General features: G+C 43.4%; 1 pseudogene; it reads left to right on the forward strand.

Annotated features, from left to right (window-relative positions):
- The first annotated feature begins 2,327 nt into the window (after positions 1-2,327).
- LOC106824241 (glutathione S-transferase A2-like) lies at positions 2,328-14,128 on the forward strand (annotated as a pseudogene).
- The last annotated feature ends 453 nt before the right edge of the window (positions 14,129-14,581 follow it).

The raw sequence follows: 14,581 nt of genomic DNA on the forward strand, positions 1-14,581 counted from the left end.
GCTTTGGGACTGCTGCTTGTAACGAGTCCTGCGTGTTTCTGTTGCCGCACCAGGTTCATTGTTGCTGCCACCTGGAAAGCCCAACACTGAGACGACGAATTTGCAGCGGAAAGAGAGTTCAATGACAAGGCAGCCATGTAGGAAGCGAGAACATGAGTCTAAAATCAGCTTCCCCAAAAATAGGGACTCAGGGATGTTTGTGGAATGGGGGGCAAGGTGGTCTGAAGTGTGGAGAGAGGTGATTGGAGGGGAGGAGAGGTGAGGCAATTGATGATCTGTGCAAGCGTAGTCAGACTCCATGCCTCTTCATAGGACCCATGCTCGCAAAATGGCAGTGTGAGCATGATCTGAGGGTGGAGTTTTTAGCCTCTTGACCTCAAAATGTCACCTATCAGACATCTGTGCAGGCCTGGTTCATAAGTTGGTAGTCTCAACCGGCCTGGAGTGGAAAAAGTGTTCTAAATCCTGAAAAATAGCTCAAATGCCAATCACCATGGTGACCCAGGCTCCAGGAAGATGGTATCTACAGGAGCCTAGTGGGAGTCAGATAGCATAAGGCCTAAGCAGCGTAGTTAACAATGGGCAGGTTAAACAGCTGAAAGCTAGAATCAGTAACTGCAACAAGGAAAAAACCTTTAGTTCCTAGCTACTTCATCATCAATGGCTAACTGTTTGCCAGTTTCACTTGCATTCACTCCCATGAGAGAACTAGCCATGTCCGCTGTTGGAGCCGCTGAGCTTCAGTCTCTGGTCCCCTGCTGTGTCGACTACCCACGCAGCCTGGGATGGAACAAGGGCTTTCAGAGTTTGCTGACTGGACACAACCTGTGTCTCTCTTACCATCTGTTGGCCAAATGAGCGTGCACACATCCACGCATGCAACACACTTATGACTGAATGTAAAACTCCTGAAATGATGCTCCCCTTGTCTGCATATGGTATACTTGGATAGTGTCTACTGTCTTGTATTTTGTTTTAAAAGTTGGTGGATTTCACAATCCACTGAAGGATGGTCATGTGTATTTTGAAAAATCCCGATACAGAAAATGAGTCCTAGACTTTGGTTTCACGTAGAAGTGGGTTTGAATCCCAGGACCACCACCTACCTTGGGCAAGTTACTCTAGAAACCTCCATCTCCCCAGCTGTGAAGTGAGAGTAATAAGAGATTCCACCTCAGGTGATTTTTGTAGGATTAAATGACGGCAAATTTGTGAGCATCCACTGTATGACAGACAGTGAACAAATGTTGGTTCCATTCCACATATTGAAAAGTTAATGCAGTAACTTCCCTTTTTACAGATTATAAAGTGCACTAGGTAGATGTAGAATGTAGAATTCCATAAAAAGCAAGGAATCAGCATCCTGCGTCTGTGCAAAGGATTAGGATCTTTTGAGCCACAGTTCAGCGACTCTGAGCCCTAACTCCAGCTCTGGAACAAATGTTGCATTAACTCTGCTCCCTCTGCCTCCTCGCTGTCAGGGAAGTCCTCTGGTTCAAGGTCCTCACAGGCTCCCAGGGCCTGCGTCTGTGTGGGTTCCAGCCCAGCCCACGCTTTAGTCCTGGGATGGATTTCCACATTCCTCACCTGCTGGAGTGTGACTGTGGATGTGTCATTTAACCTCTGAGCCTTGGTCCCATTAACTGAAAAATGGGGATAATAATAACCATTTCATGGGGCTGTTAGGAGCTTAAAGTTATAATGTAGCCAGGATCTGACCCCATGGCATAGTAGTTAAGTTCGGCAGGCTCTGCTTCAGCAGTCTGGGTTCGCAGGTTTGCACCACTCCTCAGCCATGCTGTGGTGGGCACCCACATACAAAATAGCAGAAGATTGGCACAGATGTTTGTGCAGGGGAAATCTTCATCAAGGTTAAAAAAGCCGAGGATTGGCAACAGGTGTAAGCTCATGGTAAATCTTCCTCAGCAAAAAAAAATATATATATATGTATAATTTATACAAAGGGGTTAGCGTTTGGTCAGGATTGTTAAGAGGAGACGTTCAATAAATATTAGTTCTCTAATCCTTCTCCCTCCCCCTAAAACACGCTTGCATCCTTACCACAGACTCACCTATTATGCTGCTAAGCCCACCAAATTTTACCCAGTGGAGACTGGAGAATGGTTTGATGCAGTTTCCTGGGCTCGGCTCCTGAGGGTGAGAAGTTGGGCCGAGGAAGGCATTCCAGGGACTCTCCAAGTCTGCCAGGAAGGAGGCAGACCCTTCCTCAGCATTGTTGGTGCTGCTAACCACGGATCTTAAAGTGCAGTTTTGTTTCTGTTGTTTCCTTCGTTCATTCAGGTGTAGAGAACCCAGGAGACAGCATCATGGTGGGGAAGCCCAGGCTGCACTACTTCAACGCACGAGGCCGGATGGAGCTGATCGTGTGGCTCCTGGCTGCCGCCCGAGTCAAGGTCCCTTCTGAGTTTGGTCATTTTAAGTCGCATCTAAGATTATCAAAGTCCTTTCTCACATGAGCTAGGAGACTATTCTTACTCAGTGATCTGTCAAGAGTTTTCCATTAAAAAAAAATTCTATTCTTCAGAGATGAGCATTAATGACCTAATACATCATTAAAATTTCTTATCACCAAAGAGCACAAACAATTAAAATAAAGTTAAGAAACTGACCACAATGTGTGGACCTTATTTGGATTTGGATTTAAACAAAGTGTAAAATATCATTTATGTCATTTATGCAGTAATTAGAAACATGAACATTATGGCATCTTCGACAAAATTAAAGAGTTATTGTTAAAGTTTTAGGTGTGATAGTGTACTGTGGTTATTTTTAAAATAATTCTAATGTTTTAGTGATACACATGAAGTATTTAAAGAGGACATATATGATATTTCTGATTTATTTCAAATTATTACAGGAGACAGAGTGTGGTGGGCATATGGATGACACAACACTGGCTTGAGTTGATAATTATTGAAGCTGGGTGAATGGTACAAGGAGGATCTTTCTACTTTTATATTTATTTTGGTACTTGTGGGAAATTTCCATAATAAAAGGACAAAACTATATAATATCGGACTATGATATGATTAAAGTGCAGACATAACCACAAATGTGGGGAGGAGGAGAGGATTGCAAGAAACCTCCTGTGAAAGATGCGATACATTCACTCAGCAGTGAGTTTGTCAAGCACCTTTAAGTGCCAGCTCCTGTGCTAGGTCCTGGGGATATATGGATGAACAAGACAGACACCGGCCCTGTCCTGAGGCAGCTTATATTCTATGAGGTTGCACACAAGTAAGGAGGTGATTAAAAGGAGGAGGAGGGGGTAGCATCTAGGAGGACACTCAAGCATTTACAGTGCCAAAATGCCATAGTCCCAGAGGAAAGGTGGCAGGTTTCTCTGGGCTCTGTTGAGTGCTGCCCTCTAGAGGTGGCACTGAGAACACTCTTCTCAATCCAGGTCAGATGGATCAGCAACTTTGGGAGGGTTTTCCTGGGGAGGAGTCATGGACAGACTCAGGATATCTTGTCCCTCCGGTGAGAGCAGAAGAGAAGGGTTCCAGGTGAGGTCGTGTCCTGTGACAGGAGCTTCTACTGTGCTCCCTTCAGCCTCATAACAACATGTTTACTGAAGCCTTGGGATTATACTTTCTTGATTGCTTCACAGATGCATGGGACTTTAGCTGGTCCTCTCTCGATTTCATAAAGAAAGAAGAATACAAAACATCCAAATAGTGCCCTTTCAGGTCGTTGTCTCTCTATAAATCAATAACCTGTTTTCCCTGTAGCTCAGCGTCAGCTGTGGGGTTGAGGGATGTGTTGAGAGCCCCTAGGCAGGATGAGTTCAGCACAGGAGGGTGAAGTAGGGGAGATGCTGAGCGCATCCCAGGCTTCCTCTTCTCCATCAGATTGACTGAAGAGGGGATGGGGCAGGACTTACCAAAGACTCTTGGTCAGGGCTTCTGGGTTCTCTGTGCCCAAAGGCTGGTTCTCACCATCCCATCCGTCTCCATTAGCCTCACAAACACCATCTCACTAGCCAACCGCATCCCACCTCGGCCGCCCTCCCTAGATGAGCAACCACCATTCCTTATGTTTGTCTGGAACTGGGTGCTTTAGGTGTTGCTGCACCCCCACCTCACTATCTCTAGAGTCTGACCCTGTGGAGCCATGTGGATCCACAATAAATGCTTCCACTGGACAAGTTAGAATTCCCCAGATTCCCAAGCTTTTCACCATCAAGAACCCTTTAAACCATAGCAGCCACTGCAAACAGCACTACTAGTTATACTTGGTGTGTGTGGCCCGGGTCCTGTAATCTGTATTTTAACCCAACATATTACATTTAAGAAAATGTCCTCCCTGTGTTTGATAGAGGAGGAAACTGAGGCCTGGAGATGCTAAGTGACTGTGCCCCGATCACACAGCTACCATGAGGCAGAGCCAAGATTGGAACCAAATCGCATCAACGCTGAGACCCATTTTCTTGACATCGGTCTCTTTTGACCTTTGGTTTGGTCAATTCTGCTGATTAAGTAAACCACATGATCATATACTCACTGATTTTCATATTTGTCTTGAAACTCCACAAGCACTCAGAGCTTCTGGTCAGATGACGGCCTTGCTGCTGGCTGCCCTCCAAGCAGAGAGACTTGTCTCAGGAGAAGGAGAATCTACACCAAGGTCAAAGTCCTGAATGTAGGTCAAGGACGGAGCAGAGGTTCCCCAGTGTAAGGTGGTTTTACATTTAAAAAAAAGGATGGTAAGTTGAAACAGCAACCATCTTTGAAAATCCTGATAACTTATGTTTGTTGAGCATCTAGTGTATACATGGTGCTGTTTAAAGGCCTTTGCATACCTTGCTGATTTAACCTTCACACCAGCCTATAACGTAGGCACCATAACTATACTCATTATATAGATGAGGATACTGAGACATGAGGAGATTCAGTGACGTGTCCAACGTCAAGAGGCAGCACGTGTAAGAAATGATGTTCAAATCCAGGCAGTCATATCAGAAACCAAGGTTTCTTGATTAAAAAACAATATTTTAAACTAGTTTGGGAACTCTTTCTCCTTTCTTCAATTGGGAATCTAACCTAGGCTGTCCCAGTTTTCCAGGAGAGGAAATTCTGAATCTTAGAGGTAAAGATGTGCAGCAACCAGGACTCATTTTGTACTAAGCGGAGCCTCCCGGGATGCAGCGATGTCAATGACAGCAGAAGTCACTGGTGGCAGCATCTAAGATAATCACTGTCCCCTGGTGTACCCTATGCTGGGGGACATAAAAGGTCCTGTCCTGATCTCTAGTGCAGAGGGAGTCTTTCCTGAGATACTAAAAGCCCATAACTAGAGGAACTTCCCAGTCCCCTCCCTCCGTGACATCCCTCTCCTCAATGACCAGGATCATCCACAGAGGTGGAAACAGAGTGGAGGAGAATTGAAACTGCAAGAATGAGCCGTTACCTGCTGCCACCCGTGCTCTTTCCTTGGTGGCTCTAATCTAAATTTCCAGTTTCCCTGATCACACTCCCCTGTGTGCCCTGCCAAGCTCAGAAATCTCCTTTCTGCTTATTATGTGCCAGAGAGGGGCCATTCAAGTTTAAAACTTCTATAATGCTGTGGAATGAAAGAACAGGAACTCACTGACTGTTTCTGCTTTCCAGTTTGAAGAGAAATTTATAGACACTCCAGAGGACTTGGAAAAGCTGAAAAATGGTGAGACCAAGTACCTAAGTTCCTCTGATGAGAGGATCTAGTTGAAGTCATGTGTTGAGGATTTAACTGCAGGCAATGCCTATGTGTGTGTACGCTGGGAGCTGGGTGCCAAGAAGAGGGAGAGAAGAGTTTCAAATGTATGGGGTGGGGCTCCCTGAGCAGCTTTGGTAACTCCCTCAGGACCAGGAAGGGATGAAACTCTCTGAGTATTTGCTCCAGGGCCATCCCTGGTGTCCTGTGGATCCCTCTCTTTGCTTTCTCCTGCTTTTCTGCACCACGACTGAGCTGTACCAGCTCAGGATCCCACAGCCTCCTAGCAAGGACATCAAACACATTTAAGAGCATGAAAGAGGAGAAACAGGCCCAGTGGTTGCCTTGAGTTATTCTCTCTGACGGGTTGGACACGGTGATGTACTAGCAGTGTTATAAACTCAAATATCAAGATGGTATCAAGATATCAAGATGGTGTTGAGATAGTTGGAACACCAGGTAAGTCAGTGAGAAGGGAGAGAAAGAGCAAGACCAGGAGAACTGGGTGGGGAAAACTGGGCCCCCCACCACACACTATCCAGTGGTGGAATTTGAAGAGCATACAAATCACCCTCCGTAGAAATCTCCCTTGCTATGGCCTAATGCCAGCAGCGCCATAGACTTGTTCTCGGAACTTCCCAACTGAAATGGCAAACGGCTGGTGGTCCTGTTGCAGCTTCTCCCAACTTCTTCCTCAAATATCCATGATGAGAATTCAATAAAAAAAAATACAGGGACTTACCATATATCTGGATGGGAAATAAAAAGATAAATGAAATACTAGGTTAAAAAGCAAAAGGCAGAGTTATAAGAAAAAGTTATCACAGGATGCGAAAACAAAATGCTATTTCCTTGGAAATGTTCCCAGGGAATAATTTCTTGTTTCTTTATATATTTTCAGTCATTTGAACAGCTTTTCATCCCAACGTTATGATCCATAAAACATTTTGCTTTACTTTTCCTTTTCTTCTTTCAGGAGATGGCGGTTTGATGTTCCAGCAGGTGCCAGTGGTGGAAATTGATGGGATGGAGCTGGTGCAGAGCAGAGCCATTCTCAACTACATCGCCGCCAAACACAACCTCTATGGGAAAGACATCAAGGAGAGAGCCCTGTACGGTATTTTCCCTGCTCTTTCATCAACAATTAATAGGAACAATTTAGGCCCTTCCCTGAAGGACCAAGACCATGTCGGGGGATCATGACCACCAGCAGTGTGGCCTCGGTGGTATAGACTGAGGTCCAGTACAGCGAGACCTCAGAGGATGAGGGACAGGAAACCTGCAGTGGACTCAAGCCAGTGAGATTATAGAAGAGGATGCGGCCCACAGAGAGAGCACAGTGACAGAGGTCTGCAAACCCTGATGAATTAAGAAGGCAGGAGGATTGTGGAGTCATGACTCCAGGTGTTCAGGCCTTTACGAGCTGGACACCAGCCACAGCCAGAGAGGATGCACAAAGTGTCTGAGGATCTAGACAATAAGGCTGGGGAAGGGAAGAATCCAAAGAAGCTGATGCTCATCTTCCAGAGTTTACCAGAATGATGACCATGACCTAACTTTCACCCAGGGATATGGACGGGCCATATGATAAGGCTTAGCAGATGATGAGCCCAAGATGCCAGGGTTGCATCGAGCACTTTGATACAAGATTGAAGCAGCAGATTATTTCAATAAGACTCTAACGGGGCAACTCCTCCCTGTTGTGATGGCGCCACGTGATTAAAATTAAAACCATGTGCAGAACTGGGACAGTTATTCAAAGGTTAAACATAGAGTTACCATATGACTCAGCGATTCCACTACGAGGTATGTACACAAGAGAACTGAAATTATATCAACACTAAAACTTGCACACAATTGTTCATAAGTGTTGTTTATAGTCTTCAAAAAATGGAAACAGTATAAAGGTGCCCAAAGTGATGACTGGATGAGCCGAGTGTGGTACAGCCATGCAGTGGAATGTTATCTGTCCATGGGAAGGAATGAAGCTCTGACGCAGGCTACAATGTGGATGAACTTTGACAACATTAGGTTACATAAAGAAAGCAGACACGAATGGCACTTATTGTATACTTCTGTATTACAAAATGCCTGGAACATTCCTATCCATAGAAACAGAAAGTAGTTGAGTGGTTGCCTGGGGCCAGAGGGAAGGAGGGAAGAATGTAGAATGAATGCTGACCCACATAGAAGTTCATTTTGAAGGGATGAAAATATTTTGTTATCAGAGCATGGTGATGGTACAAAGTTCTGTGAATTTACTAAAAATTATCACAAAATTGTACACTTGAAAAAGATGACATTGTGGTAGCGGAATTATATGTCAAGAAAAGTTTTGTTTTTAAAAAACTGTGATAGGATAGCATTTCTATACACTAACAATAAACTAACAGAAAAAGAACTCAAGAACTCTATCCCATTCACAATCGCAACGAAAAGAATAAAATACCTTGGGATAAACTTAACCAAGGAAGTGAAGGATCTATACAATGAAAACTACAAGACTTTCTTGAAAGAAATAGGCGATGACATAAAGAGATGGAAAAACATTCCTTGCACATGGATTGGAAGAATAAACATAGTTAAAACGTCCATACTGCCTAAAGCAATATACAGATTCAATGCTATCCCAATCAGAATCCCAAGAACATTCTTCACAGAAATTGAACAAACAGTCCTAAAATTCATATGGGGGAACAAGAGACCACGAATTGCTAAAGCAATCCTGAGCAAGAAAAACAAAGCCGGCGGAATCACAATCCCCGATTTCAAAACATACTACAAAGCTACAGTGATCAAAACAGCATGGTACTGGTACAACAACAGGTCCACAGATCAATGGAACAGAATTGAAAGCCCAGAGATAAAACCACACATCTATGGACAGCTAATCTTCGACAAAGGAGCAGAGGGCCTACAATGGAGAAAAGAAAGTCTCTTCAACAAATGGTGCTGGGAAAACTGGACAGCCACATGCAAAAGATTGAAAATTGACCATTCTTTTTCACCACACACCAAAATAAACTCAAAATGGATCAAAGACCTAAAGATTAGGCCTGAAACAATAAGTCTTTTGGAAGAGAATATAGGCAGTACACTCTTTGACATCAGTTTCAAAAGAATCTTTTCGGACACTGTAACTCCTCAGTTGAGGGAAACAATAGAAAGAATAAACAAATGGGACTTCATCAGACTAAAGAGCTTCTTCAAGGCAAGGGAAAACAGAATTGAAACAAAAAAACAGCTCACTAATTGGGAAAAAATATTTACAAGCCACTTATCCGACAAAGGGTTAATCTCCATAATATACAAAGAACTCACACTGCTTAACAACAAAAAAACAAACAACCCGATCAAAAAATGGGCAGAGGACATGAACAGACATTTCTCAAAAGAAGATATGAATATGGCCAATAGACACATGAAAAGATGTTCATCATCGCTAATCATCAGGGAAATGCAAATCAAAACTACACTAAGATATCACCTTACACCCGTTAGATTGGCAAAAACATCCAAAACCAAGAGTGACAAATGTTGGAGAGGTTGTGGAGAAAAAGGAACCCTCATACACTGTTGGTGGGAATGCAAACTGGTACAGCCACTATGGAAAACAATATGGAGATTTCTCAAAAAGTTAAAAATAGAAATACCCTATGACCCAGCCATCCCATTACTGGGTATCTATCCTAAGAACCTGATATCAGAAATATCAAGAGTCCGTTGCACCCCTATGTTCATCGCAGCATTATTTACAATAGCCAAGACGTGGAACCAGCCTACATGCCCAGAAACTGATGATTGGATAAAGAAGATGTGGTATATATACACAATGGAATAATACTCAGCCATAAAAAAAGACGAAATTGGCCCATTCACAACAATGTGGATGGACCTCGAGGGCATTATGTTAAGCGAAATAAGTCAGTCAGAGAAAGACGAACTCTATATGACTCCACTCATAGGTGGAAATTAGTATATTGAGAAGGAGATCTGATCGGTGGTTACCAGGGAAAAGGGGGGGTGGGGGGAGGGTACGGAGGGGGAAGTGGTGTACCCACAACATGACTAACAAAAATGTACAACTGAAATTTCACAAGCTTGTAATCCATCATAACATTAATAAAAAAAAAAAAAAATTTTGAATAGTAAGATATCGTTCTGAGAGTTTCACCTCTAATCTGATATTTTTTATTAAAAAATCTTCTAAACTTTGTGTTATTTCAGTTTTAGTAAGTTATTCTATTTTTATTACCAATTTGTGCTTCCTGAAAACTAGTTTGATTTGTGGTGAATACTGTGACAAATTTTCTAAGCTGTAATAGTCTCATTTATAGAAAATAAAATCATTTATTATGCTTTAAAAAAAAAAAAAAACTGTGATAGGAAACCTGATCTGGAACACACACAAGAAACCTGGCATATGCACTGTTGGGAAGTTTATAAAGAATTACCCAATTTCAGGGGATACTTTAGGTTTGGCCTTGAGAAATGCAAACATGGTCAGCGTTGGACAAGAGTACATGGAAAGGGCTGTGGAACCATGTTCCACATGATTTTTCATTTCATGGAAAATCATTAAAAGATGCTAATATTGGACATTATGTGAGCCTGGGTGGTGCAACAGGATGAGAAAGAGAGAGACATGGCTGAGACAGCTGTGCCAGGGACTCCCTGTGGAGGTGACTTAGGTGGCAGGTCTTTGGCCGTGTGAATCACACTGAGTTTGTGCACAGAACAAACCCAGCAGAGCTGGCAAACCGTAGCTAGGGTCTCAGAGGTCACTTGCAGTGTTTCCACCAACGTCTCTCACGCCGGCAACGTGGGGCAGTCCCCGATGCTCTGTCCTCATGTCTGGTCATGTGGATAACAAAATTTAGACATACATCTACCTCAAGAGCTTCTTCCAGAATGAAACGGGAAAATCAAGAAAAATTCATAGGGGAATAAATGGCCTATAAAAATGCACCCAATGGAGGTGAATTCCTTTGCCACATCCTGATGCTCCATTCTTTTCCATTTTTCAACTATAAAACCTAAGGCAAGAGACCTTTGACAATTTGGTCACTTTTATCTTTCAGGATTGATATGTACGTAGAAGGTATGGCAGATTTGAATGAAGTGTTTGTGATATTGCTCTCAATCCCACCTGATGAGTAAGGTCCCAAGATTACCCAGATCAAAGGGAGCACAACAAATCGTTATTTCCCCACATTTGAAAAAGTGAGTTGGCTGTTTAGTGTGTTGGGGGCGCTGAGATTAGAGGAGAAAGGAAAAGAGAACTGGGCATTCCTGGGATGAGGACCTTCACTCCCAGTCAGCCTTCTTGAATCCTAGTTAATGGAGAATTCTGACACTCAAGGCATTTTATAAAATCCAATGTGAGGAAGAATTGTGTCAGTTTGACCCAAGTTATAATTTTTCACCAAAACTTTACATTACTAGGGCCCAATCTAGCATTTTGTATTCACTGGAATTTCATGGTCATGAGGCTTGGGCTGTGTAAGGCTCTGGGAGCCCCCCTAGAGACGCGAGCAGATCCTGCAGAACACCAGACAGGGGCTTTTGCTCCAGGAGGAACACAATGAAAGCAAGATACCAGACACTATTGAGGCAAATTATGAAGGGTGACATGGGACTAGCTGTCCATCAGGAGAATGTTGTAGAGTTTCAGGGAATGCCTGAATGGATGATATGTATTTAAGCAGAGATGGGGGCTCAGGGATGGAGAGGAAGCGACAGATGAAATGATATGAAGGGAAAATAATCTACAATTTGGGGGAACACGGCTCTTAGATTTTTGAGGAAAGTCATGCAAACTAAGGAAATAAATTTCCATCATGACACATAGCACCTACTTTCCCTAATGTTTCTCTTTGAAGGTAAAGCAGAACATTTCAAGATCAAATCTATCTGGTATCATGCTAAATAAAAATATGAAACCAAAAAATGATCGTAAGAGATACAGGAGGCTTACATAAAAATAAAGCATCAAATCATTCTTTCATTCGTTCAGCAAATGTGCATTCATTGCTACTGTGTCAGATCCTGATCAAGGAGTGAGGAATTTAATAGTAATCAGAAAATCCGCTCTCCTGGCCCTTGTGGTGCTGAGAGTTTAGCACGTTCACATGGTGACAAGCTCCTCAGCCACTGCAGTTGGAGGACATCTGTCCTCTGAGATCAAAGAGCCCTGTGATGACATAAATTACATTGCACATTACAATATGGTATTTGATACATCAATATATTCTTCATTTTGTATCCATACTTCTGTAAACATACGTTGCCTCAAAGGGTATTTGCCACAATGTTATGATCTTTAGTTGGTGGTGCCATGTTTTTTCTCTGTCATTTTCATATGTCTGCAATATTTTTAATGAACATCATATATTTCCTGCAATATATTTATGGAAAATTCAAAGTTTATTAAACCTTGAAATACATGTACAATGAACTCATATTACCCATCGTGCATATTCAAAAATTAACCTATTATTATGATATTTGCTTAATCATATATGTCCCCAACCGTCTCTCTTCCAATCAAGAATGTTATTTTTTGCTGCATTTTAAAGCAAGTACAGACATCAGCACAGTCATGCCTAGACACTTCAGCAGGCAAATTAGAACATATTCCACGAATGTTATTGACAGACACAGGTTTGGTAGGAGTCAGAGCCATTGTTGTAAGGGGAGGGTGAGTTCAAGGTGACCCGGGGTTATTTCAGGTCCCAGAGAGACAGACCAGGAGATGAGGAGAGCAGACGAGAAGAGAAACGTAGACTCTGAAATAGTCTGCTCAGGACTGAGGAAGGCTGTCATAAAGGTGGAGTCTTTGCCCAAGGGAGAGAGGAGAAAGAAAAGTGTGGAGAGAGAGAGAAACAGAGAGAGACAGACGAAGAGCCATGTCCTGAAGTTTCAGGGCTGCACAGTGTTGGGTGTGGGGCAGTGAGAAACATGGCACAGAGGTGCTAAGCCTTTGGCCCAGTGGAAGATGCTAGTAGGGAGCCCAAGTGATATGGGAAGGGGAAAAGAAATGGTAACCTGGGCTTCACTAAGGAGTGAGGGAAGAACAGCAGAGCCCACTCCTCCCTCTGTGTCTGTGATTCAGGGCCGGCGGAGAAGGTGTGAAGCTCCACATCTGCCCAATGAGGCAGCAGAGGAGGGAGAGCGGGCTGGAGAGAGCTGGGAGGAGCAGGGGGCCCAGCCTGACTGTGCCTGTGTTCATGATGCGATTCCTCCAATTCGCCAGGTGTTAAAGAGCCACAGACAAGACTACCTGGTTGGCAACAGGCTGAGCAGGGCTGACATTCACCTGGTTGAACTTCTCTACCTTGTCGAAGAGCTTGACCCCAACCTTCTGACCAACTTTCCTCTGCTGAAGGTGATCCCTTTCACAGCCCTCAGGATGGAAGGAATCTAAGATTTGGCCTCTTGTTCCCCCATTATTGTCCAGACCGTTGCTGCCCTCTGGTCTCCAAATTAGCTCCTAGGCCCTGGTCTGAGGTATGAGAAGAATCTCCTTAGGCTGAGGAAACTTGAGTGGATTATGCCCCAAAAGAATAATTTGTCTTTACAATGAGAGGGACCCAGCATCAGCACCTTTCTCCCAGGCCTCCGTTCCATTCCGGATTCTGTCCTCTTTTCTCTGTGATTCCCTCGACCCAGGAGTGTCCTTCTCCTTCCACACCCGAATCTGTCAGCAGCTGTCCTCCCCTCGGCTCCTGCTCCTCCTTCCACACATTGTGTTTCTCTCCACACAGTCTCCCCTCTCTCCCCATGTCTGTCTCTGTCGATGGGCAAATTGGTTTTGACCGGCCTCATGGTTTACCTTTTATATCTCCTGTCTTCAGGTCCTGCCCACTTTTCCCATATCTTTGCTTTTACTTGCTGGAGACTTTATCTGTGCTGATGTTGCACAGACACGTTACTCTTCCTTGTGTTGCAAAGATTCATGAATCCACAGGATGAGTGTGTAGGGAAGAAGACAGGGAAGAAAATGCACTTGAGCTGGATTTTCTTCTCTTATCCTCATGGCTCACGGGGTGTCTATTCCCAGCCTCATGCTGGTGCCGATGGAGGAGACTCAGGTGGTCCTCGTCTAGGAGGGTCTCTGGTTTCCTGGCTTGTGCTGACGAGTTTGGTCTTTGGCTCCACTCTGAGGTTGTGCTCTTGTGCATTGCAGGCCCTGAAAGCCAGAATCAGTAACCAGCCCACCGTGAAGAAGTTTCTGCAGCCTGGCAGTGAGAGGAAGCCTCCAATGGATAAGAAATGTTATGAAAAAGGAATGAAGATTTTCCATGTAAAACAAAGAGCCCAGGCCCCCAGCACAGGCAGGACTGATCTTCTGAAGTTTTCCAACAGTGGCACTCTTGATCTACATGTAGATCCTGACTATTGTGAGACTAATTAACTAATCCATTGTTTAAATGCTAATTAAAAAAAAATCCATTATGTTGATTTAGTTGCAAAGCAATCTATTGGTTTTGATCAAATATGAAATTATTATTTCCTGCTAGGATGTTTCCTGGGCTTAAAAGTAAATATAATGAGAAAAAGTTTCATGGACTCTTGGATCTAATCAAAAAATTGTCATATAACAGCCATGATATACCTCGTCAAAAACAGGGAAGCAGAAATTCTCATCTGCATTCTCAGTTCCACAAAACTTGTCTTTTCCTTTAGTACTTGCTGTTTTTATGACCCACAACCTAAAAACTTTTTTCTCTCTTTTTATTTTCAGAAAACCACTTTTCGTCACATAATCAACCTTTTTTTTGTGTTCAATTATGGAACTAATATTTCTTTACATCTAATATGTGATATACAGTGTCCCAGGAGCCGGAGAAATGATGACAAGCCAAAC

Source organism: Equus asinus, chromosome 8 (genome assembly GCF_041296235.1).
Source record: "Equus asinus isolate D_3611 breed Donkey chromosome 8, EquAss-T2T_v2, whole genome shotgun sequence".
Classification (NCBI taxonomy): domain Eukaryota; kingdom Metazoa; phylum Chordata; class Mammalia; order Perissodactyla; family Equidae; genus Equus; species Equus asinus.